Below are 27,750 nucleotides of genomic sequence, written 5' to 3'. Positions count from 1 at the left end.
ACATGCTGATGATGAGTATACAAAATACCAGGGAGATGAGAGAGAGAAACGGGTCGCCAATCTTAAAACATGTTTACTGAAGCGACAAGATTTCTTCAAGAAAGCTAGCAAAGATAATGATGCAGCAGTCGAAGCTAGCTAGCCACGAGGTGAGTGAGATGATTGCTAAGTCGGGAAAGCCATTCAAATAAGGGGAGTTTGTTAAAAAGTGCATGTCACAGGCTGCAAGTATAGTCTGTCCAGAAAAGAAGGGTCAGTTTAGCAACATCAGCCTTTCAGCCAACACAGTGGTAGAGCGCATTTCTGACCTGTCAGGTAACATATATGATCAACTGCGTGAGAAAGCCAAATGTTTCTGTGCATACTCAGTCGCTCTTGATGAGAGCACAGACGTCACTGACACTGCGCAGCTCGCAATCTATGTCCGTGGTGTTGACGACAGTTTTGAAGTGATGGAGGAGTTGCTCACAGTGATTCCAATGCATGGCCAGACCACCTCTCAGGAGATATTCCGCCAGCTGTGTGATGCCATTGTGGATGCGGGTTTGCCATGGAAGAGGTTTGCTGGAATAACAACCGACGGAGTGCCATCAATGACAGGGAGGAGAAATGGAGTGGTGGCACTTGTTCAAAAAAAACTGGAAGAGGAGGGTGTGGAGGAGGCCATTGCTCTGCACTGCATTATCCATCAGCAGGCCCTTTGCAGCAAATGCCTGAAGTTTGACAATGTGATGTCTGTCGTTGTGAAATGCATCAACCATATCAGATCCAGGGGTTTAAAGCACCGGGAGTTCCGCGCCTTTTTGGAGGAAATAGAGTCAGCACATGAGGATGTGCTCTACTTCACTGAGGTACGTTGGCTCAGCAGGGGAAACGTCTTGAAGAGGTTTTTTGAGTTGAGAGCAGAAGTGAAAGCCTTCATGGAGAAGGCTGGGATGGCTGTTCCTGTGCTAAGTGATCCCAAATGGCTCATGGACTTAGCTTTCCTTGTTGACATCACACATGAGCTGAATGTACTGAACAAGAAATTACAAAACCAGGGGCAGCTTGTCAGTGCTGCCTATGACAACGTGAGATCATTCTCCACAAAACTTGTGTTATTGAAAGCCCAGCTCTCTCAGACAAACCTCTGCCATTTCTCAGCATGCAAGGCACTCATGGATGCAGGCACACCATTCAGTGGTGAGAAGTATGCTGATGCCATTGTGAAGCTACAGGAGCAATTTGATCACAGGTTTGCAGAGTTCAAGACACACAGAGCCACTTTTCAAATTTTTGCTGACCCCTTCTCCTTTGATGTGCAAGATGCTCCTCCTGTGCTTCAAATAAGCTCATTGACCTGCAGTGCAGGTCAATGAGCTTATTTGATAGCTTGTTTGTTTTTTTTAGCTTATTAGCTTATTAGTATTCCATCTTGTCATAACAGAACCTGGTGTCCCCTTTTTGTCTCACACTGGTCGTTTTTGTTCCTGCACTTGCACTGTTACCTGTCTTGTTTTGATCACCTGTATATATATAAAAAACAACGATTGAGAACATTGGATCGGTTGTATTTTTTTTTTTTTTGGAATACTTGCGGCCCAGCCTCACCCAAACTCTACCTCCAGCGGGCCCCAGGTAAGTTGAGTTTGAGACCCCTGATGTAAACTATGTGAAGGTATCAGAGAAATCCCTTGGATGGCTTGTGTAAATGCTCCAATGTCATGTCAGCTCAGCACACGGCCAGTAAGACTGGGAGCAGCTCATTCCATCAAGCGTTTTTTTTTAAAAAATTATTATTATTCCCCCCTTTTCTCCCAAATTGTACTTGGCCAATTAACCCCACTCCTCCGAGCCATCCCAGTTGCAGCTCCACCCCCTCTGCCGATCCGGGGAGGGCTGCAGACTACCACACGCTCCTCTGATCCATGTGGGGTCACCAGCCGCTTCTTTTCACCTGACAGTGAGGAGTTTCACCAGGGGGACGTAGCGTGTGGGAGGATCACGCTATTCCCCCCAGTCCCCCCTCCCCCGAACAGGCACCCCGATGGACCAGAGGAGGCGCTAGTGCAGCGACCAGAACACATACCCACATCTGGGTTCCCAACTGCAGACACAGCCAGTTGTGTCTGTCGGGATGCCTGACCAAGCCAGAGGTAACACGAGGATTCGAACCGGCGATCCCTGTGTCGGTAGGCAACGGAATAGACTGGTACGCTACCCAAACGCCCACATCAAGCATTTTTTAAAGGACACTGTTAGTCTAATTCATAATGGAAGATGCCTTCCCAGTCACTTTCCACCATCTTGTCTGTGGAAGTTGGATGGGGCCTTACACATTTGTCTCTTCTGTGTTGAAGAGCGACACCGGTGGAGTTTTTCAGTATTGAGTTTACTAGTGCAGCGCCTGTTCGGGTGTAATCCCCCCTCCGACCACAATGTGGTTTGCAGTTGCAGTGTGGCGCTGTTTGTCTGGTCGCAGACAGAGACGGATTCCTTCCATTTTAGTTAGATGTGACGGCACACATCACTCTCCCAGCAGACTGCAGGGCACCTTCTGGTGGCATTAAAGCAAACATACAGAAACTCTCACTACTTAATCACTAACAGGCACACATGACTCACACTTTTATTACAGGCTCTCAGTAGTACAAACTACCAACAATTGCATGGATTTAAATAGAATTTATTATCTCTACACATACACACTTTCCCGCTGGCAGTGTGCGTTTGTGGGAGGTCTACTGAAAGTCCTGGGAGCAGATTTAGTGATTTGAGGGAGAAGGATTCTCTGCAATGCTTCTCTTGTTAGTGAACAGACTAGCGATAAGTGAAGGGACATCCCTCCTACCGTCACAATCTCAACACGTTGTGCTGCCACAGCGTTCAGATAGAAGCTGAACTATAAAACTCTGGTTTTACGGTGAACCTCGTTGTCTTCTCAGTAGGAAACGCATCTTGTTTTCTTGTTTCATGCTGGCATCTGTGTCACGTTCCGATCTCTGGCTGACTGTGTCCTCGGTCATATTCCCAGTCTCGGGGTGTCTATTGCCAAGTAAGTTCTGGCTGAGGTTTGGCTTTGTGTCAGCAGTCAGACCACATTGGCTGCAGGCTGGCAAGGTCCTTGGGTCACTTCCCCTTTCCTTTATCAAACTGTGGGAAAAGCGGACCGGTGGCAACACGGGTAAGCTAGAGCTCCCAGCCCACCAGTGAGGCGGGAGAGAAGCTGGCCCTGTTCAGCTTTTGAGGAAGTAATGAATAATCATCGGGTTAAACTTTACACCTTGTTTTCAGCTTCATAAATACACTGATTATTTTCACCTACCCCTCACCCAGTGAGTAAGGACTAACTGTCTGGTCATAAAACCCTGTTTTACCTCCAAGCGCACAGGGGTAATATGATAATGTATGTGGGCTGGAAATACCGAACAGCCTCATTTTAAAACTCTGTTGCCCAGAGTGAAATTTTATTTACCTAAAAATGTTGTTGGTTGATTCCACACAACCGTGTTAAGTAATTTCTAATTCCTTGAACGCACATTATTAAATTATGTTGGTTAGAAGTTACCCCCCCTTTTTCTCCCCGATTGTACTTGGCCAATTACCCTATTTTCCGAGCCGTCTGGGTCGCTGCTCCACCCCCTCTGCCGATCCGGGGAGGGCTGCAGACTACCACATGCTTCCTCTGATACATGTGGAGTCACCAGCTGCTTCTTTTCACCTGACAGTGAGGAGTCTCGCCAGGGGGACGTAGCACGTGGGAGGATCACGCTATTCCCCCCTCCCCTGACTGACCAGAGGAGACGCTAGTGCAGCGACCAGGATACATACCCACATCCGGGTTCCCACCCGCAGACACAGCCAATTGTGTCTGTATGGATGCCCGACCAAGGCATAGGTAACACGGGGATTTGAACCGGCGATACCCATGTTGGTAGGCAACGTAATAGACTGCTACGCCACCCGGACGCCCCAACTTTTAATTTTTTTAAGTGCAAAAGAGTGGAGCCATGACAGAAACCCTGATGTGATGCTGTGTGTGAATTATGCATTTTATTGTCTTTTACAGTCTGCAGACATAAAAAGGGGTATTAACTTTGTAATGTGAGTTTTGTGTGTGTGTGTGTGTGTGGACTGTGTCCTATATGTGTGCATCCACGTATTTGTTCAGGAAAATAACGTCCAGTCTCCCTCCTCTCTGCTAACCGTAGTCCTGCAGCCCACGCACACAGCCGCCCGCCCGCTGTGGTGCACTGATGAGATTAAAACAAGCACGGCAGAGGGAGTAAACATTAATAAATGCTGACTTAATAAAGTACACTCCCAATGAAAACAGCTCCAGAGACCGCAGGGCTGGTGGTTCTTTGGGCTGGCCCATGCAGCTGCAGCACAGAGGGGGTCTGATGTGAGCTCTGGCAGGCGTCCACCGGGCATCGGTCCACCTCCGCCGCAGCCGACGCAAGCTAACTCAGTGAAACTCAGGGCCTGCTCTCATCCTCCGAGCAGGAGGAAATGGGTACCCATGAGTCGTGTTGAGTCACTTAATGAGTTATTGATCCGGCGGGAGCCAGCCTATCATGGCAAAATGAAAACTAAACAAACGGCATGGGTGAGCTAATCTGCACTGACATCGGCCATGTTGGAGTCTGTTGTGCCGAGAGCTGCTGGTGTGGCGCTTAACAGACATATTTATTAAAATCACCGGCTGGAGGAAAGGAACGTTAACCATAATAAAAAAAACATCTATCTGTCTGTCTGTCTATCTACACGTCTGTGTCTCCGGCCATCAAACCAGAGAATGGTCTCTCGTCTTTAACCCTTTATGTGTTGTCCTCTAGTCAGATGTCTTCCAGTCCAAACTGACAGCGCTGTTTTCTATTTGTTTCTTGTTTTGTTTTGTTTTAATCATTCCCCCGTTATCTTCATTGGATGATGATATTCAGCTGTGCAGAACAGAGCCACTCATCTTTCTCTCCATCTGTGTTTCACGGGTCAGATCTGCTCTCAGTTCAGGTCTAAATTGAATTCCATACATGAAACCCAGTTAAAAGGGGATTATGGAGAAAAGAAATAAATACAGACCACCATGGAGTCCAGTGGGGGATCAGGGGGTTTGGATTTGAAGTCGGTGCCAGAAGGGGCCTGCTGGGGCCTTCGGTGTTCTGTGTTTCTGCCTCCTCCGGCCCCCCCGTGGTGCGCTAACACCACTGACGCGGCACTGACCCCGACACAAAAGCCCTCCACAAATGCCTTGAGATCCTCCAGAATCAGATGGAGAAACAGGTTTAGAAACAAGACCGAACCAGACAGGAAACTAAACCTGGAACATGAAAAGTGCCTGAAGTAAATATATCGGCCGTCTTGTCAGAAAGAGAAAACAAACAGCCACAATGACAGGGTGTTTGTTTTTTAAAGCTTAATTATCTTTACAGTCTTAACAAAGTAAATTTAAATCAAAGTATTTTGTACCAACAGTGGAGCTCTGAAAGACAAACAAACCAGGTTTGATAGAAAAACAGCAAGATGAGCACTTTGTTAGACATACACAGTCATGTTGCTAACAAATGTGACTTTTTTCTTTTTAACATGCTTCTTTTGCTTTCTTTCTTCCTTTCTTTTTATTTTTTCCTCTATTTTTGTCTTTTTTTCATTTTTCTTTATTTTTTTTCTCTCGATTTGTCTTTTGGTTTGTTTCTGTTTCTTGCTTATCAGCCTTTATTATGCAAGGAGGAAGTAGAGAGAGACAGGATGGACAGCACAGAGAGGGAGAGGGAAGACATGCAGCAGAGGACCTGGGACAAACTCATTTGGTTTATATGATTTTGAGGGTTCTGCGCAGTATCTTAGCTGTTCGTAGGGCTGCACCCCTCTGGACAGAGACCTCAGATGTTGTTCCTGGAATCTGCTGGAGCCACTCTCCCAGTTTGGGGGTCACAGCCACTAGTGCTCCTATTACCACTGGGACCACTGTGGATCTCACCTTCCACATCCGATCTAGTTCTTCCCTCAGCCCTTGGTATTTCTCTAGTTTCTCATGCGCTTTCTTCCTGATGTTGCCGTCGTTCCGGATTGCTACATCAATCACTACTGCTGTCTTCTGTTCCTTGTTGACCACCACAATGTCTGGTTGTTTAGCCAGCACCTGCTTGGCAGTCTGGAACTTGGAAGTCCCACAGGATCTTAGCTCTGCCATTCTCAACCATCTTTGGTGGTGTCTCCCATTTGGACTTGGGGCTTTCGGTCTGTATTCAGTACAGATATTCCTGTACACTATCCCAGCCACTTGGTTATGCCTTTCAATGTACGCTTTTTTTTTCTTTTTTTTTTGAGCAGGATATAAAATGCTAGCTGGGAAAGCTGCTGCTAAGTGCTGGACTGTCTCAGGAGCATCTTTGCACAGCCTACATCTTGGGTCTTGTCTGGTGTGGTAGACCCCTGCCTCCATCGATCTGGTCCTGAGTGCCTGTTCTTGTGCTGCTATGATCAGAGCTCTGTGCTGTCCGTCAGTCCAGCCTTTTGTAGCTACTGGTAGGATTTCTCGATATCAGCTACATCTTCTGTCTGTTCATGGTACATCCCATTGGAGGGGCTTCTTCTTCCTCTGCAATCTCTGTCTTCTGCTGCCTGGGGCACTCATTCAGCAGTTAGTCCTGGGGGGCCGTCTTTCTGATGTACTCATGGATGCTCCTTGTTTCATCCTGGAGAGTGACACTGACTAACCCTCAGCCCCCATCTTTTCACTTATTGTACAGTCTCAGGTTGCTGGACTTCGGGTGGAACCCTCCGTGTACTGTGATGAGTTTCTGTGTCCTGATATCTGTGGCCTTTATCTCCTCCTTTGGTCAGCTTATTATTCCAGCTGGGTATCTGATGACTGGTAGAACATATGTGTTGAAGGCTTGGATCTTATGCTTAGCATTGAGCTGGCTCCTCATGACCTGCCTCACTGGAGGTATTTGGTTGTAGCTGACCTCCTTGCTGCCTCCTCGTGGTTTCCATTTGTCTGTGGAGTACCCAGGTGTAACTGTCCTGTATGTCTGTTATCCTGCCATCTGGTTATTCAACCCCTTCAGGGCTCACTGCCTTTCCTCTTTTGCCACCATTCGACTGCACTTGTCCAGTCCGAATGACATCCCAATGTCGTCACTGTAGATCCTTGTGAGGTAGATCAGCGAGTCAATGTCTCGCTCATTCCTGGCATACAGCTTGATGTCATCCATGTATAGGAGGTGGGTGATGGTAGCTACACTTCTGAACCTGTATCCATATCCATTCTTTGTGATGATCTGACTGAGAGGGTTCAGTCCTATGCAGAACATCAGTGGGGATAGTGCATCACTTGGGTATATGTCACATTTGATGGTTACCTGTGTGACTGTCTTTGAGTTAGCCACTAGTGTTGCTTTCCACTACGGCATTGAGTTCTTGAAGGCTGTTAATGTCCTGTTGGCTTTGTATAGTGTCAAGCACTTCAGTAACCAGGTGTGGGGCATTGACTCATACGCTTTCTTGTAGTCAATCCAGGCTGTGCTCAGGTTGGTCTGTCTGGTCTTAGAGTCTTTAGTGACTGCTCTATCCACCAGTAGCTGATGCTTTGACCCTCTGGTGTTGTTCCCAATTCCTTTCTGAGTTTTGCTCATGTATTGACTCGTGCCCATTCAGCTTAGCTGCTATGATGCCTGGCAGGATCTTCCATGTTGTGGCGAGGCAGGTTATCGGCTGGTAATTTGAAGGTGTTGTACCCTTGTGGGGATCCTTTGTGATCAGTATTGTTCTGCCCTGTGTTAGCCAGTCAGGGTGAGACCCTGATGTTAGCAGCTGATTCATCTGTGTCATCAAGTGTTCATGGAGTGCCATGAGCTTCTTCAACCAGTAGACGTGAATCATGTCAGGGTCTGGTGCAGTTCAGCTCTTCATGTTTGAGACTCGTGGTTGGGTGTCGGTCACTGTGATGATAACTGGTTCTTGTTCTGGGATATTGCTGTGGTCTGCTCTTGGGACCACCAGTCACTGAGCATTGGTGTTGTGTGATGCCTCCTTCTCCCATATATCCTTTCACTATTGCCCAGTCTCTGCTCTGGGTGGGTCTGATGTTTTTCTCTTGTTACTCTGCAGCTGGGAGTACACTTCGTAATTTGTGCTATTGGGCATACAAATAAAATTGACTTGACTTGACTTGACTTGACTTTGGATGGTTCTTTGAGGAACAGGCCATTTACTCTTTTGGCTTCTACTACTCTAGTGTATCTCTTCAGTCAGGTGGCCAGAGCTGTGAGCCATTGTTTGGCGGTTTCCAGGGCCTCAGTTATGGACATGTTGCTGTACTTCTTAAAATGTTATAATGTTACTATTTCATTTAGCAGACACTTTCATCCAAGGCGACGTACATCTGAGAGTTAATCAAAGGTCACAATAAAGGATCTAGTCCGGAAACAACAATGCAAAATGAAAAAACTTGGTTCATGTCCAATAGGACATAGGTGTCACCAGGCAGTGCACAAAGGCAATGCATAGGGAGCACCCAGTGCCTGTCTTTCATCACACCTTTCTGCACCTCTTAACTGGCAAACATCTCTCCATGCTGCTTTGACCTTGGCATATAGCCTTCTCTTCTATGGAGGGTACGTTGGTGTCCTGTGTTCACCCAAGTATCTCCAGGATTATGGTTGCAGTGGCATATACAAGCTCATTAGTCTCTGTTTTGGTGGCAATTGAGATGTGGTTTAAGGCTGTGTTCACATCCACAAGCAGGCTTTGTAATGTTACTTTGTAACTGAGTCGTGGAAGCCGTGCCCGGGGGTTGACTTCTTTAGTCAGGCCATGATTCTCATTTGAACCTCAGTAAATTCAGCTGGCATGGCTGGTAGGATTGTTTCAGCTGGTTGGGGTCTGTCCTCATGTATCTCCTATCTACTGGGCAGTCATTCAAGGTGCTGAACTGTATGGTCATCCTGTTGGAGCCTCTCCATCTCAAGTTGTGACAGGAGCTTCCTTCTATTGATGTTTGAGCATTGAGCCACTTACTGCTTCTGAGTCAGTGTAGAAGTAGGTCTCCTACTGGTCCACAGTTCCCACAGTAACTTAATATAGTCCCTCTCCGAGGCTCTTGTGTTATAGTAGCATTCCATCAATTCCAGGTTCTCGGCCCTTGTCCATGAATGTCTTGTTCCAGTAGCCCATTTCTTATCAGGTTGCCCTGGTTCCCCAACACCTGACGTGGACCTTGTTGACCCAGGCGACTTCCGAGCCAGTATGACTCTATTCATGTTTCTCTCACTCACTTCTGAGGTAGCTGGCTTGTATAGCATTAGGAGTCTAAGCCATAGACTCTTACTTGGATACTTTTACCAATCGGGGTTTGAACCTCCAATCTCCGGCATGGAAAGCTGACGTTCTTACCAACTGAGCTATTGGAAACTGTCAATGGTGTTGATAAAAGTGCTCAACAAATGAGGAGTGGAATATCAATATAGATGTAGGAAAAAAAATATTAAGGTAGATGTCGGAAAAAAAACTTTAATACATAGCAATACAAGTCTGTTTCGTGTGTCACGCACTCATCATCTGCCAAGGTGGCTATCATTGTTTGTCGTGCTGGGAGGATCTAGTTCCATGGCAACACAAGAGTGAAGACGATGGGATCCGCCACAGGTTATACCCAAGTGATGGTTGGATTGGGAGTCCAGACTGCCTACTTGTTAGGCACAGGGATCTGTGGGATTTTTATAACTGCCAGTCCACGGTCCCATTAGGCTTTAGCCTGCTGCCCAGGTTACGCCAACTCCACAAGTGAAGTCCGGTCAATACCGCAAGGAGGGGCCTATCTGGGGTTTGTCACGCATGCAGGAATCAGTAGCCTGTACCTTTCAGCCTACATCACAAGACACTTCAGCAACCCAAGGTGGATATATATATATATATATATATATATATATATATATATATATATATATATATGCATGTGTGTGTGTGTATATATATATAGCGTTTTTTTCCGAAACCGTCAATGGTGTTATAAGTGCTCAACTAATGAGGAGCAGAATATCAACACAGATACAGGGAAAAAAAGTTTTAATGCATTGCATTTTTTTTCCCTGTATCTGTGTTGATATTCCGCTGTAATGCATTAAAACTTTTTTCCTGTATCCGTGATATATATATATATATATATATATATATATATATATATATATATATATATATAAATAAAATAACAGTTTTGTGTTTTTCTTTTGTGTTATAAACTAAATACTAAAAAGCTTTGGAGTGATTCCTGACTAGCTGCGGTTAAATATTTTAAAGTCAGTTTATAGTTTATATTGATTGTATAGATCCACTGTCACATTTTGTCTGATGCATTTACAGGATAAGTGGTGATGTTAATGTTAGATTAACATGAAATGGAAACGAATGATCAGCTGTGGCGACCCCTAACGGGCGCAGCCAACAGCATAGTAGTAGTAGTTAGATTAACATCACCAACTGTTTTCATAATTGCGGCTCAACAACAGAGAAATTGTTGACACCACCGACTTCTTTTCATAGAGCCAGGTGGATGGCAGCTTCCTTGTCGCTCCATCCACTGTGCCATGCTGCTGACTGGACTTCAGAAAGGTACGGCTCTAGCTGTGTCCCGTTGTACTTTGGTAGCTTGGCTGGCGTTCTATGCGCAGCAGCCCTCCCGGTTGCAAGGGGGCGGTCTGTGGCAGCGGGCAGCAGTTCCTCTGTATTGGCCCTCCTGGCCTCTAGGGGGCGGTGGAGTTGCAGTGCACTGGAGCCAAGGACTGGAAAACTTGCATTTCTGGTGGGCTCCATCGTTTGCCACGCCAAGTTTTCCAAGTGCCAATGGGTCTGCTCAGTCTTCTGCTCAAGTCTCCGGGTCTCCCTCTCCATTATTCAGCTCAGTTCTACTTCTGACACCAATGTGATGAGCCAGTGTGGAAGAATGAGTTGAGAGGCAGAGCCCCCCCCCCCCCCCCTCACCGAGGTCACAACCGGTGACATTAACCTGAGTCACGATCCTACAGTCAGTCAGTCAAGAAACGGTCTTCTACTTAGTCTGAGTTGGACCCCCAAACAAACAACACAACAATAACCACAACATGAACACATCATTAAAACTCAATTTTAATTCTAACACTAACGGTACCATCAGCCATTGCACTCCCCCAGTGCAGAGCCATTGACAGTCAGAGCGACCGCTTCCCCCGGGCGCTACAATATAAATGGTCATGGGAAATGCACCGCATTATACTTGTCTAGCTATAACAGCCACACAAAGCAATTTACAATTATTTACAACGCCTCACATTCACACACTCATGGCGGTGTCAACCATGTAAGTTAACAGCCAGCTCATAAGGAGCAGTTGGGGTTTAGGTTTGTTGCTCAGGGACACCACCACATTTTTGCCAGGAGGAGTTGAGAATCGAACCTGTAACTGTCCAGTTACCAGACGACCTGCTGAATGATCTTTTTGTGCAATTGTAAAGAGAAGCGATACAAATTTGGCAGTGTGTCTGGAGGTTTTGCCCAGGAAACACATGGCAGGGCCAAGTAGAATAGCATCTATTTGTCTATTGTATATGGACTATGTGTAGTCCACTACCATTTAAGTCAAGTCAATTTAATTTTATAGCCCATTATCACAAATTACAAATGTGCCTCGGGGGCTTTACAGCAACACAACATCCTGTTCTTAGACCCTCGCATCAGATAAGGAACAACTCCCTAAAAACCTTTAACAGGGATAAAAACAGGAAGAAACCTCAGGGAGAGCAGCAGAGGAGGACCTCTCTGCCAAGACGGACAACGTGCAATGATGTTGTGTTTACACAGTTTACACAATACAACATTGAGAGAGGATAACACAATTATAATGGAAGGGAATTCACCCATTTCTCACTGAGTTCATGTAAAATCCTCCGACCATGTAATTGTTATTTAGGGTTGTACTACTAAAGCTGACTTGATTATATTGAGGGAGGAGGAAGTTCAAGTGCACTTGCGATGACTCACTGTTTTGTGTGCATGTGTGTTTGTCTGCTCAAGAACCCAGAAGGTCCTTGTGTTTTTTGTTTACTTTGTTGTTTTCACCTTGCAGCAGACAAATGGCTCCACCAAGGTTTTACTTTTCTTTTCACTGTCAAAAACCTTGGTGTGATGTTTGGTTCAGCCTTCAGGTTTGAAGAGTATGTTAACGCTGTAGTGAAAGCCAGGTTTTTCCAGCTTCATACCGTTGCCAAAATTAAGCCGTTTCTCTGTTTTAAAGATCTCGAGAAAGGCATCCATTTTTACATCCTCCCGCCTGGACAACCGCAGCTCCATGTATATTGGGATTAGTCAGTCATCCCTGTCCTGTACTGGTCCAGAACGCCACAGCCAGGCTCCTGACAGGTACTCGGAAGAGGGACCGTAGTGTCCCAGTTCAACTTGTCCAGAACTTATCAGCTGGTCATCTATTCCAGGGACATATTCATCATCAGGCCCTCTACACCAACTGTTGTGCCCTTAAGATCCATGAGGAATGTCAGATTAGTGATGGACAACTGGCTCACCTTCCTTTCACTTTGCACTGTACAACATCCTAAAGGTCAGACCTTATTTATCATGGCCTCCTGTGTAACTCCTGGTCCAAGCCCTCGTCTTCTCACTGTTGGACTATTGCAATACACTTCTTGTTGGTCTCCCAGCCTGTGCAATCCAAACTGCAACAAAGACTCCATAATGATGCTTAACACCTGGTTTTCAGAGTATCAGTACATACTCACACCTCTCCCATCTCTCCTTTTCCCCTTTAGACTGGTTTCTAGTTGCTGCTTTCACAAAGTTCACAATCTTGTTGGTTTTCAAGGCAACACAGCGACTTACCTCTAAACCCATTTTAACATGAGCACTCCTGCACGCCCACGCCCTCTTTCTTTCTACCTGTGGAAGTTTCCCGTCTATGTCCTCTTCAACACGGGCGGCGCTCCAGCTCCAGACTTCTTCTTTCATCCAGGACCAAAATAGTGTGATGCACTCCTGTCTTCCATCAGGGCTGCGGGCTCCCTTCCTTTATTCAAGCAAGGCCTAAAGTCAGGAGCATACCATGGGGTTTCAGTCAGGGCCTTCAGTAATGAACTGCACCCCTTCCCCCCAACACACACACGCACACACTTAGATGACAGGAAATCCTTGCTCAGCCCCAGGACAAAACAAGTAATTGAATTCAGGCACATTTCAGGCACACTTCAATTTAATTATGAAAAACAAATTGTGATTTTGATTTTGACAAGGCCAGCAGAGAACCAACGCCCCGATGGCCTTGAAAGCCCACCACCTCCTAAATTCTTTGCTTTTTCACTCCAACCTTCATCCATAAATGGCCCTCAACAAAACTGTGATGCTGTGCAGCAATTTGTAATTTGAATCCCCTTTCACTCGCATCACAACTGGTGATCTTCCCATTGCAATTGCACCTACCATGACCCGTACTCTTGGCTACGACATGAAGGCTGTTTGATGCTTTAAGAGAACTGCTGATCTCTGACTCTCCTGTAACTCGCTTTAGATAAAAGCATCTGCATGTGTGCACCATCAGTGCTTAAGATGTTGAATGAAAACAAGCAAACTAGCATTATCTCGCTAAAGTCAGTGACTCCCTTTTGTCAGTTTAAGGGCAGGATACTTTTGTCAGTTTAAGGGCAGGATACTTGGCTCTTCTGGGGAATGAGTACACAGTCCCTTCGCCTCTGTCAGTCCCATTATTTCAGTTTAACAGGAATGGACGGCCGTCCAACTCTGCCCTTTCTCTGAGCTGCAGTAGAGCCGTCCAGTGGGATGTCCAACTCAGACATGCTTGTTGAGATTTGAATGTAAATTCAAGGCCGTTTTGGAGGGGAACATTAATTTATCTATACCTTGTGGTCCATGTAAGCTGTTCTGTCCTCGAGCTTTGTACCTTTCTTGTTTTTCAAACCTAAACATTTCTCTCTTCACCCAGATTTGAGATGTTATTACCAGAACCCATAGCACCAGTGTACTGTCTGTACAGTACACTTTGTCCTAGATTTAAAAGGGGGTTATTCTGTGTTTAATTTTGGGCATCATTGTATGGGGGGAGTGCACAATGCTAACGACTCCACCTTGCTGATTCTGCATAGCAGAGGAAGATTTTTCCATGGGCAGAAAGGGTTCATGGTGGTCTCATTCCAGCATCAGTTTGAAAAATTTCCCCCCTTTTTTCTCCACAATTGTACTTGGCCAATTACCCCTCTCTTCCAAGCCATCCCGGTCGCTGCTCCACCCCCTCTGCTGATCCAGGGAGGGCTGCAGACTACCACATGCCTCCTCCGATACATGTGGAGTCGCCAGCCGATTCTTTTCACCTGACAGTGAGGAGTTTCACCAGGGGGACGTAGCGCGTGGGAGGATCACGCTATTCCCCCCAGTTCCCCCTCCCCCCTGAACAGGCGCCCCGACCGACCAGAGGAGGCGTTAGTGCAACGACCAGGACACATACCCACATCTGGCTTCCCACCCACATCTGGCTTCCCACCCACAGACACAGCCAATTGTGTCTGTTGGGATGCCCGACCAAGCCGGAGTCAGGATTACTTTTAAACTGACTTTTAAACTGTCTCAAACTGATAACTCATACATACATACATATACATACATACATACATACATACATACATACATACATACATACATACATACAGTATGACTCTGTGCCTACTATAAACAGTGATCAACCTGATATGATTGTGTAGCGTCGCCTCTGACTAGTCCTTTCCCCATGACACTCTACATTTTATGAATATCGATGACAATTCAGTGTTTGTGAGACTATCCATGAAATTACTTCATGGAATACATATTTAACTAAATAACTAAATTTAAGCTAGGGTCTCAGTTATCAAGCACCAAGATATTAACGGATGAGCTGGTTATCAGTTCTCACACTTTTTTTGTGGTGGAAAGTCATCGGGGGGGGGGGGGGAGTTTTAAGAAGTTATTAATGTCTGTCTTGGTTGTTTGTCAGATTTCTTAGTGTGACCATGATGATTAAGATTGGTATGTTCCACCAATGAATTGTCGGACATGTTTTGTAGAAGCTTGTAGTGACCCTCACCCTCGCTTAAGGAAAAATCTCAAGCCATTATCGTAGCCCACACAATGCTTATGGGGTAATATCCATCTAGCCATCCATTATCTATACTGCCTGCTCTCAGGGTCGCTGGAGCCTATCCCAGCAGTCATTGGGCAGCAGGTGGGGAGACACCCTGGACAGGCCGCCAGGCCATCACAGGGCGCCCACACACACACACACACACAATTTAGTATGGCTGATTCACCTGACCTACATGTCTTTGGACTGTGGGAGGAAACCGGAGCACCCGGAGGAAACCCACACAGACACAGGGAGAACATGCAAACTTCACACAGAGGACGACCCGGGACGACCCACCAAGGTTGAACTACCCCGGGACTTGAACCCAGGACCTTCTTGCTGTGAGGCGACCACGCTAACCACTGCACCACCGTGCCGTCCTTAAGGGGTAATAACTGTTTTTTAATTCAGTATTCAAAAGTTTCATTGGCCAGGGCATTGGGTTGCATAGTGGTCTATTCCGTTGCCTACCATCACGGGGGTTGCTGGTTCGAATCCCTGTGTTACCTCCGACTTGGTTGGGTGTCCCCACAGACACAATTGGCCGTGTCTGCGGGTGGGAAGCTGGATGTGCGTATGTGTCCTGGTCGCTGCAGTAGCGCCTCCTCTGGTCAGTTGGGGCGCCTGTTCAGGGGGGAGGGGGAACTGGGAGGAATAGCGTGATCCTCCCACGCACAACGTCGCGCTGGCGAAACTCCTCACTGTCAGGTGAAAAGAAGCGGCTGGCAACGAGGGATGTGGTAGTCTGCAGCCCTCCCCAGATTGGCAGAGGGGGTGGAGCAGCGACTGGGACGGCTTGGAAGAACGGAGCAATTGGCTGGATACAACTGGGGAGAAAAGGGGGGGGGAAACTTTCATTGGCCTTAAAGTATTCGAGAAACCAGACACGCCCAAGTGCTTTTGCAGTTCTTAGCAATACAAGTACACTTTTTCACTTTGTCAGTTATGCTTTATTTCTTGTGTGTATGTCGGCTCTGTGTGATGGCTTGACGGCCTGTCAAGGGTGTCTCCCCATCTGCTGCCCAGTGACTGCTGGGATAGGCTCCAGCATCCCTGCGACCCTGAGAGCAGGATAAGTGGTTTGGATAATGGATGAATGGATGATAATATTGCTCAGACCTACTTGCAGTAATACACGCGATAGATTAATTATAATGTAATTTATCGTACGTAATTTTCTCTCTCTGCCCAGTGGGTCTTACTTTCCCAGAAAGGCCTGGTGTCATACATTGCACAGTGTAATTGCGACTGTAAACACCTAAGGGACTAAACTGTGATTTAGAGCTGCACAGATATACGTATGTGACTTGACAAGATTTGTCTGAGTTGTTTGTGTCTGAGCCTATGGAAGTTTCCAATCTTTTCCTTTCTGGGTTTGGAGATGCCTGATGATCAGACACTACTATTGATCCCCCGGCCATCCAATTTGATGCCGGAGCTTCCAGACTTGTTCATCATCAGTTTTCTTGGAAGCGAAACGTCTGGCAGTCTTTGGTTCAACTCTGAGACTTGTTGTGAAGTGGAAAGGAAGGTGGGTTGAAAGAGAGAGAGAAAAAGAGAGAGAGCAACTCCCTTATTGAAAGCCAGCGACCTCTACATCTTCACCCATAAGCTAGCTCCGCTAACGAACCATCAGTCTCTTACTCCAGAGAGACACCCCTTTCTGTTTAGCTATAAAAACCTTAGACAAGCAGCATTAGTTGGTTTAAGGAGAAATAAAAAGCCAAGGGGAGTCGTCTAGAAATGCCTGTCTGTATTTGACTCTTATTTGACCTGCCATTAACCTGAGTGCATTTGAGGTCTGGCAGAAACTTCAGCTCTGCTCTCCGCTATATCCTTCAGTCCGCCATCCAGCTGTGACTGTACCATACCAGCCTGCAGCCACATAACTAAACTGAAAAAGTGGAGTTTAATGTGACAACAGCCTGAGTCATTCATTAGACAGGCTGATGTAGCGAGCGACGGCGGTGAGATGACGCAAAATACCGGCAGCAACACCTTGAAGGTTGAACAAACCTGTTCGAGTTCTCAAACTGGCATTCAACAGAGCTGGCCTCGGTTTCACAGGGGGTCAGATCCGACAGGACGGCCCGGACCTGTCTCTCTCATCTTTGGGGAGGTCATGAACATAACTTGGATTGTAGTTGTTTGACTGTTGTAAAACTAATTGCTCGAATAAGATGGATTTGACTCCAAAGAGGATAAATATTTGAGTTTCATCACCAGCCAGTCAGACTAGCTTGGTCTAGTCAGAAAGGCACGAACTGAGGAAGCCTCTTGGATGAGAGGCGAAACGTCTTCACGGATATATACCAAGTCCAGTTGCACTTGATTCAATTCCTTTGGATAACCATGACCTGGATGAATGAGAACATTCACAGACATGGATTTGAATGGCTTTAGAAACTTTTTTACATGAACCCGTCTTCAAGTCACTCACTCGTAAACTGACATTTAGTCTCACGTTTGGCTGTAGTAGGTTCCATTTACAAACTCAATACGGTGATCCCACATCGCTCTGTTCACAACAAAGTCACACAACCACCATTTAGGATTGTTTTATGTGTTTGTGCATGCGTGTATGAGATAACACATCTCCTGGATCACCACCTTGCCGTGGTGGAGAAGCTTGTGTGTACCAATGATCCCAACAGCTATGCCGTCCTGCGCTTGGCTCCTGGTAGGGTCACCCAAGGCAGATTGGTCAAGGGGGAGGTTCCAGACTAAGTGCAATCTAGCAAAGACTAGATTGCAAACATCATAGTCCCAATCTGGCGGAAGATAACTCAGGTCACAATGGCAGGGAAGGCGGATGAAGGCTTCAACAGAGGGTGGTCCCCAATCGTCTTGGTTCTCCATGTCATTGGGCTCTGGCTACCCCCTGCCAAGGACCGTGTGGTGGCTGCAAGAGCATCAGCCTGTCCACGTAAAAAGCTGTCACGCACAGGCGTCCTCCCATTATGTGGCTCCAGGATCAGCCTCTACACCCACCTGAAGACCCAGACGGACCCAGAGGGAGGACGGTCATACTTGACCCTGAGTGACTGCTGATGATGATGATGACGATAATGATGAGACAACAGGTGGCGAAGGCACTGAAAAGCTCTCAAACTCTATTACAACTCTTTAATAAGAGAACACAGAGGCCGGAAATTTTGTTAAAGGTGTTGTGCTTCGTATCTCCTGACACTGTGTGACCTTATTATCTGAAGGCCGAATCAGGTACTGTTGTGAGTCGAGATCTGGTCAGACATATACAAGATAACAGGCCGGTCTCCACGCTAAGTGCTGATGTAAGGCTGGTTCCTGGAACGGTTGTTAATGAAATGACTACGTGTGATCTCATGCGGTGTCAGTGTCTGTATATGACTTCATCTTCTGTGAAGGAGACCAGCTTCTCATTATTTCAGCTTATTTGTGTATGGATGTGTGTTGTGACTGTGTCTGCGTGCATGCGTGTTGGTGTGCGCAACGTATAAGTTGCACATGTGTGACTCTTCCATGACCTTGTTGTTGTGCCCCCACCTTCCAGAGCATCCAGTGAATCTGGACCAGCAGGAGCGGACTCTGTTGAAAGGCGTCTTCAACGTGCGGAAGGGCAAGACGCAGCTGCACAAGTGGGCGGAGCGGCAAGTCATTCTCTGCGGCACCTGTTTGATTGTGGCCTCCGTCAAAGACAGCCTGACAGGGAAGCTGCATATCCTGCCCCTGGTGGGGGGGAAGGTGAGAGCTCAGAGGTTTCAGGGGTTGTTTGGGGTGGTGGGGTCGTTGGGGTGGGTGGGCGGGTGGTGTTTACCGAGTCTGTATCCCTCTGAGGGAAGGCGACGGCGTCCTGGCCGAGCTCAGATGCATCAACACAGCTGGGACGGCCCGCCGGACCGGGTCGGCTGCAGCACCATCAGCTGCAAAGAAAAAGCATTGAACCAACTGACATTTTATAAAAGACCCAAATGCTGTCTAGGTCGTCTGTTTTTCAAACACTCTATATCAAAACTGATAGCTCATGAGGGGAACTGGGAGGTGCCTCCCGATTTGATATTACAGTGATATTTTAGAACCAAATCGATGCATGTTTTTCAAATATCACATTAATATCAATATTGCTGTTCAATATTAAGAAATATTAATGGTACCTCCAGCTTGGTCGGGCATCTCTACAGACACAATTGGCTGTGTCTGCGGGTGGGAAGCCAGATGTGGGTATGTGTCCTGGTCGCTGCACTAGCGCCTCCTGTGGTCGTTCGGATCAGCAGAGGGGGTGGAGCAGCGACCAGGGCGGCTTGGAAGAGTGGGGTAATGGGACGGGTACAGTTGGGGGGAGGAACCCCCCCCCCACCAAAATATATGTATTAGCGGTCCATACCCTCCTATCTGTAGTTAAATGTAAAAAGTGCCAGAATCCAGTCCCACATGTTATCTGACCTCAACTGAGGAGAACTGTGCAGAGTCAGTGGTGCCGTCCTGTGTGTCTGTGTGGGCCATCCTGTATCCTTGCATGCATTTGTGGATTACAAATTGTTTTAATGTGTGACTACACTTCACTTCGGTATGTGTCCTGGTCACTGCACTAGCGCCTTCTCTGGTCGGTCGGGGCGCCTTTTCAGGGGGAGGGGGAACTGGGGGGAATAGCATGATCCTCCCACACGCTATGTTCCCCTGGTGAAACTCCTCACTGTCGGGTGAAAAGAAGCGGCTGGTGACGACTCCACATGTATCGGAGGAGGCATGTGGTAGTCTGGAGCCCTCCCCGGATCGGCAGAGGGTGGAGCAGCGACCGGGACGGCTTGGAAGAGTGGGGTAGTTGGCCGGATACAATTTGGAGGAAAAAGGGGGTGGGGGGGGGGGATTTCGTCTAGGACTAGACTCCATCTGTGTCCAGGAAAGCGGCCCAGATATTTAGAAATCGTGACAGGAAATTTAATGACAGCATGTATTCACTGTGAGTCGGGGGATTAAAACCATCGAGTCTTTTGTCACCATTTTGCACTGAATCTGTTTTACCTCTGCAGATAACAAACACACTGAAATGAGATGGTCCTGTAGATGTTCCCAGGTCACCGTCGCCTGCATGAAGTGCGACATGGACCCGAGTGTGTGTTCTCACTTCTGTGTGTGTGTGTGTGTTTAGGTGGAGGAGGTGAAGAGAAGGCAACACTGTCTGATGTTCAGCTCAGCCGGGTCACCGGTCCAGACCTACTTCGTCAACTTCGACACACTGGCAGACTACCAGCGATGGTATCGGCAGGCATCGAAAGTAAGAGGAAGAAAGAGAGGGAGGGAAAGAAAGGGAGGGAAGGTGTGTGTGTGTGTGTATTTGTATGACTGTGCACTGTAAACTTGCTTGGTTATATAAAAGCTGGTTGCATGTTTTCTTCCAGTCTTTCCTCTCAGCAACATTTTGTTTGTTCATGGTCGGTCCCTCTGGGCTTGAACTGAAATCAGAGATCGAGTCAGAATCCACCTCTGATCGGCTCCAGAGCTAGAGAAAGAGAGCGAGAGAGAGAGTGAGAGAGACAGAAAGAGTGAGAGAGAAAGAGCAAGGGGGGAGAGAGAGAGAGGAACCCTTTGCAGTGTCTGGCATTGATTGAACTGCTTACTTGGAGGGTGTATGTCTCATATACTTTACTGTTTTTATGTCCATTAGTACTGAGTCACTGGGCAGATGCATTCATCCAGAATGAGAGAGAGAGAGAGCGAGAGAGAGAGAGAGCATTATATAAGTCACGGTGGTTGAGAGGATGCTAAATGACCCAAATTCATTTTGTATTCGTGCTCCAAACTGAGTTGTCTTTCAAAGAATCCTGCCTGGTCTTTCCCATCCTCCTGAAACCTCATGTGTCTGCTGGGTTTGCTTGCCATGTCTCTTCGTGTCCTTCATATCTTATATTCCACCGTAAGACTCTGCTAAACCACAGCTAGCATGCACACAAATACACCAGCAGAAACCTAGTCACCCTAACTACAAGCTAATTCATGTCTCTCCCCATGCACGCTGGTGTGGATCAGCAGCTGACAGAGTTGGTCATATTTACACACCGTGCACGCTGGTGTGGATCAGTATCTTACAGTCAGTCATATTTACACACAGACGTGAGGTTACTGGAGAGCGTAGATGATGACTGATGTTGGCCTTTGGTGGATTTGGGCCAGTTTTCATGCTACACTGCACCAGGCTGTGTGTGTTTGTGTGTGGGTGTGGTTTATCTACTACTACTACTTTCGGCTGCTCCCGTTAGGGGTCGCCACAGCGGATCATCCGTAATTTATGATCCGCATATTTGATTTGGCAAAGATTTTATGCCGGATGCCCTTCCTGACGCAACCCTCCCCATAAGGATGCACTGGCTTGTGCATCCTCAGTGGCTGGGTTGGTGTGGTTTATATATATATATATATATATATATATATATCCGTTTCCAGTGTGGGAAGATGGCGGCGTGAATTCACGTTCGTAGCGGCCTCACCCAGTACCGTCTATGCAGTGTCTTTGTCTGCGTCTGAAGTTTTTGTCTGCGTTCGTTGGCTGGGAGAGCTGGCACTGGATCAGCTGGGAGAGCTTGGTCTGTTGCGCTGTGGGCCCAGGGACCGCGGCCTTGCCCGGAGCTGCACCCGAGGAGGTAACCCCGAGAGTGGTCTGACAGGATACGGAAGCGGGGCAGGCTAAGCTAACAGCTAGCCAATGCAGACCGGCAGTTCCAATAACACCAAAGGTGGTCTGGCGGCGGCCTCACCTGGCGTTGACTGTGGTGTTTTTGATGTCGTTGTGTGTGGAGTGCGGGGAGGTGTGTCAAGGGTGTCTGGCTGGGAGAGCTGGCGCTAGATCGGCTGGGAGGGCTTTGTCTGCTTTCTCCAGTTGCCACAGGGACCACAGCCCCTGCCTGGAGCTCAGTGGCGGAACTGGCGGAAGATAACTTCAGGTCACAATGCCAGTGAAGGTGGATGAAGGCTTCAACAGAGGGTGGTCCCCAGTCATCTTGGTTCTCCCTGCCATTGGACTCTGGCCACCCCCTGCCAAGAACCGTGTGGTGGCTGCAGGCGCATCAGCCACGCCACGTAAAAAGCTGTCACACACAGGTGTCCACAGGACAGTCACACTTGACCCTGAGTGACCTCCGATGATGATGATGATCTATCTGAAGATTGTTGTGTTGTTATTCTATATTAAGTACACCGTGAGAGCCACAAAACCAGAGTCAAATTCCATGTATGTGCAAACCTGCATGGTCAATAAACTAGATCCTGATTCTGATATTATTATTACTACTGCAGAACCAATAAATGTGACTTGAGAAAGATTTACTGCAGTTTTCTTCACCTGTTTTTTTTATCTTTTGTAAATAGTTTGAGAATTGAAAATAAGAAATCTGTGTGTGTGTGTGTGTGTGTGTGTGTGTGTGTGTGTGTGTGTGTGTGTGTGTGTTGGAAAGGTGGTGTCACAGACAGTCAGCCTGGTGGATCTGTCCTGCTACAGTCTGGAGGCAGTGCCGGAATATCTGTTCTACAGCCGGGATGTCACCCACCTCAACCTGCGGCACAACTTCATGAGTCTGCAGGGGCCCCGGGGTCTGCTCAACCTGCCCAGGTAAAACTTCATGAGCCTGCAGGGGCCCAGGCGTCTGCTCAACCTGCCCAGTTAAAACCAAGACGAGAGTTTTTCTTTATTTAGGTTTACGCGTCTGTGTGGGTGCTGCTGATGTGCTCATGAGCAAGATACTAAACCCTCAAAAACTCTTGTCAGTTTTAAATCTGACCCTGTTCCTTAATTGAAATTAGAAATTGCCTTTAGTTTTTACAACTAATATACATCTATTATACTATCCATCCATTAGCCGAACCGCTTATCCTGCTCTTAGGGTCGTGGGGATGCTGGAGCCTATCCCAGTAGTCACTGGGTGGCAGGCGGGGAGACACCCTGGACAGGCCACCAGCCCATCACACAGGGCGCACACACACACACACTCACACACACACACACGTACATTCATACCTAGGGGCAATTCAGTACGGCTGATTCATCTGACCTACATGTCTTTGGGCGGCATGGTGCTGCAGTGGTTTCTCATATATATATATATATATATATATGCAGCCTGGTAAAATTAAATATCCCAAGACAACATAAAAAACCAGGGTTCTTTATTCCGATCAATTTTATGATTTAGAAAAATGACATTAATAAATTTAGAGTTTCAACAATGATACTGCTCAACATAAATCTCAGGGTCTTAGCCTATAAAATGCCTAATCTCTTGTGCAGCTAGCCGGTGGAAACTACCAAGCATACAGGTGGCTAATCAAATGAAAGAAAATAACCAAATAAAATAACTGCACAATAAACAACTGCAGGGTCCTCCTTGTTACACGAAAATAAATGAAACAAATGAAAAGCACAGTTATTTGTCACCAAACACAACATCTGTAGCTAATAAATGTGATTAGCCTAGCTAACACTCAGAAGTATAGCGTTTTACATGGTCCTCCCCCACATGGTGTGATGGATGCCTAACTCTGCTTGGCTATCCGTTACACATGGAAACGCTCTAACAATAAATCTGCGAACATCACACAGTATAACATTACAATCGGCAACAGATCTCACATATTACATCTAACACAGCATTATTAACATGAATCTTTCCATATGTTCTGCATTAGACACCATTTTAACATAGAACGTTACCTCTTTTACAAGCTCTTAGAAACACAGCCGATCACTCCAGCGTACTTGAGGAAGGGAAGAAAAAAAACGGAACTTCTGGTTTAATCTCTGCTGTTCTAGCTCACGCTGGGGGCTCCACAAGGCACAGCACCCTCTGGTGGGTTTTTACTTTAGAAATCAATCCCCACCCGGCTACATATACGTATATATATATATATATATATATATATATATATATATATATATATATGTGGGTGGCACGGTGGCACAGTGTTTAGCGCGGTCGCCTCGCAGCAAGAAGGTCCTGGGTTCGAGCCCCGGGGTAGTCCAACCTTGGGGGTCGTCCCAGGTCGTCCTCTGTGTGGCGTTTGCATGTTCTCCCCGTGTCTGCGTGGGTTTCCTCCGGGGGCTCCGGTTTCCTCCTACAGTCCAAAGACATGTAGGTCAGGTGACTCGGCATATGTTGGTTTCATTTGCATATGAAACCAACGATCAGTTTCATATGCAAATTGCTGTGACCATTAATTAGAGTTACAATGGCCATGTGTACTATTCACAGAGGATTGAGGAATGTTTGCAATCACAGCATTGTAAAATGACAACAGATGTACCCCCCCACCCCCACCCTGGGTCAGGGATGGTCCTTCCCTCTTCACATAGATGGCCTCTTTGACTCCCCGTTCAAACCAGCGTTCCTCCCTATCCAGGATGTGCACATCCTCATCCTTGTTCCTCTCACTGAACACTGTCCAGATGAACTGATTCAGCTCTCTGGGACTTCCTTACCTGGATTATTAAGCACGCATCAAGACAGCTTAGAGGATAGTTCTAATTTTTGCAATTCTGGGTCTTATTTTCATAGTTTTTTCCATAATCGGTTATTACGTTTTACTCACTTGCTTCATTTTGTAGATTTTGAACACGGGACCACCGTTGGACTCAGCTTTACAACGGCATCTTAAGGGACAACTGAACAGGAGTGTCCGACATGTTTCAACAAGTCCAATTTAACCCTATTATCTAAACCATGTATTTGGAAGTGAAAGTTAAAATTGAAAGTGAAATGTCCAATATGATCAATAGTGAATAACACTGCTGATCTACTTCCTAGTCCAACTTGCAGGAATGAGCAGCCTACACTTACCATAGATAGTACTACTACTACTACTTCTATCTCCGACTGCTCCCATAAGGGGTCGCCACAGCAGATCATCTGTTTCCATCTCTTCCTGTCCTCTGCATCTTCCTCTGTCACACCAGCCACCGGCATGTCCTCCCTCACCACATCCATAAACTTCCTCTTTGGCCTTCCTCTTCTCCTCTTCCCTGGCAGCTCCATATTCAGCATCCTTCCCCCAATATACTCAGCATCTCTCCTCCACACATGTCCAAGCCATCTCAATCTTGTCTCTCTTGCTTTGTCTCCAAACCGTCCCACCTGAGCTGTAATATACTCGTTCCTAATCCTGTCCTTCTTCGTCACTCCCAATGAAAATCTTAGCATCTTCAACTCTGCCACCTCCAGCTCCTCCTCCTGTCTTTTCATCAGTGCCACTGTCTCCACACCATATAACACACCATCTTGTAAACCTTCCCTTTAACTTTTGCTGGTACCCTTCTGTCGCAAATCACTCCTGACACTCTTCTCCACCCACTCCACCCTGCCTGCACTCTCTTCTTCACCTCTCTTCTGCACTCCCCGTTACTTTGGACAGTTGACCCCAAGTGTTTAAACTCATACGCCTTCATCACCTCCCCTTCGTTACCTCCACTCCTTGCATCCTCACCATTCCACTGTCCTCCCTCTCATTCACGCATAGGTATTCCATCTTGCTCCTACTGATTTTCATTCCTCTTCTCTCCAGTGCATACCTCCACCTCTCCAGGCTCTCTTCCACCTGCACCCTACTCTCACTACAGATCACAATGTCACCCGCAAACATCATAGTCCACGGAGACTCCTGCCTGATCTCGTCCATCAACCTGTCCATCACCATTGCAATGTGTTATTAGTCAAATAAATAATAAATAAGGTCTACTTGCATCATAGGTGCACTCTTTTTGTTTTTGTTTTATTTTGCTGTGTGAAGTCATCTATTCTACTGTGTAGTACACGTGCATAATTATACACGGGCTCACTTTGCACATTTTTGAACATACCGTATACTGTAGACTTGGTACTCAAGATCTTTGATACGATAATGGCGAGATAATGAGGGGTCCATGTGTGTGGGGCCCTAAACTGTTGTGGGCCCCAATGCAGCTGCATTACCTGCATATATGGTAGTTTTGGCTCTGGAATACGAGTCCTAGTCCTTTCTTCTTATATGCTCCTGTAGAAATATTCTGCTTTGCAGCAAAGGGACGGTTGGTTTTCCCTATTTACTTTTTGCTTTTTTTCCACTATCTTGTCTTCATGTACACAGCCTGTTTGCCACCCTCGGTGACACATGGTGCTTCAGCAGCAAACAAATGCTAGCTAATGTAGCGCCTAGTCTCGGATCGTGGTGAGATAATGTCAAACATGAGAATATTTTCAAAAACCTTTTCAGTTTTTCTTTTGCTCAGGGAAATGTACGGCTCCACGCGGCTTTGTTCATGTGCACATGCTACTTCAGAAAAACTATTGCCATGGTTTTTCTTTGTTTTAAAACCAACTTAAAATAAATATTCTCTCATTGCTGTATGCTTGTAGAGCAGTGACAATATGTGAGTCATAGCAGCCAAGAATTAAAATTACAGCTCCACATTTGATCTTCATGAGTCATTAAAGAAATGTTCTAAACACATAACTCGCAAATGTTAAATCATTTTTACCTCTTCCAGTGTCAACCTTGCTGGATCATGAGTCTCATGTGTTGTTCTCCATCTGTCCCAAGATTCTCCCAACTGAAGAGCCTGAATCTTTCCCACAACCGCCTGGGCATCTTCCCTGAATCTTTATGTGAGATCTCGACTCTGACAGAACTAAACCTGGCCTGTAATGGACTCCACACGGTCCCTGTGCAGATCGGCAACCTTCAGAGGTACGATGCAAAGAAAAGCACACATGCACAAGCAGGCACATGTTCAGGAATACACATCAGCCCCCCCCCCCGAACACACAGGAAGTTCAAGTCATGTTATTTGTATAACCTACATCACAATTCAGTCCAGAGGGCTTTACAGTCACATAACATTCTCCAGCAGATACAAGTAAGATGAATAGCAAATACTGACACCCCCTGTGCTTATAGACCTGCAATTCAGGTGAAGAAAAACTGCACAGAAAAAAACCTTATCAAGAAATGGAAGGAGAAACCTCAAGAAGAGTGTCATAGGAAGGGGTCCTCCTGCAGGATGGGTAGACATGCAGGTGCTGAGCGGACAGAGCAGACAGGCAGTAAATGATAAACACAAACCAATTCATGAGGACCTTTATGAGCACATACATTATAGAGGAATGATTCAGAAGTTGCATAAATTATAACAAAATATAATTGCATAAATTATAACAAAATTATTAAAACTTTTTTTGTGTGATCTTATAGTAAAACAATACTGAATATAATCAGTTATATCATCAGTTATTAAGACACAGTATTTTCACAGAAATAAAGGGGTTTAAATGTAGGGGTTTTTGGCACAGAAGGTGCCATGTTAGATGTTGTCACTCATCTTAAAAGGAAGCAATCACCATTTTCAACACTATCGCTATACATGTGTTGTAGGGATAACATCCCATGAGCAGCCTGAGCAGTCTTTTTTTTGGGGGGGGGGGTTGTTTTCCCAATTTTTTCCCCAATTGTATTTGGCCAATTACCCCACTCTTCCGAGCCATCCCCTTCATTGCTCCACCTCATCTGCCAATCCAGGGAGGGCTGCAGACTACCACATGTCTCCTCCGATACACGTGGAGTCACCAGCCGCTTCTTTTCACCTGACAGTGAGGAGTTTCGCCAGGGGGACGTAGCAC

The sequence above is a fragment of the Lampris incognitus genome, chromosome 4, assembly GCF_029633865.1.
Source record: "Lampris incognitus isolate fLamInc1 chromosome 4, fLamInc1.hap2, whole genome shotgun sequence".
Lineage (NCBI taxonomy): Eukaryota > Metazoa > Chordata > Actinopteri > Lampriformes > Lampridae > Lampris > Lampris incognitus.
This window is presented reverse-complemented; position numbering follows the sequence as displayed.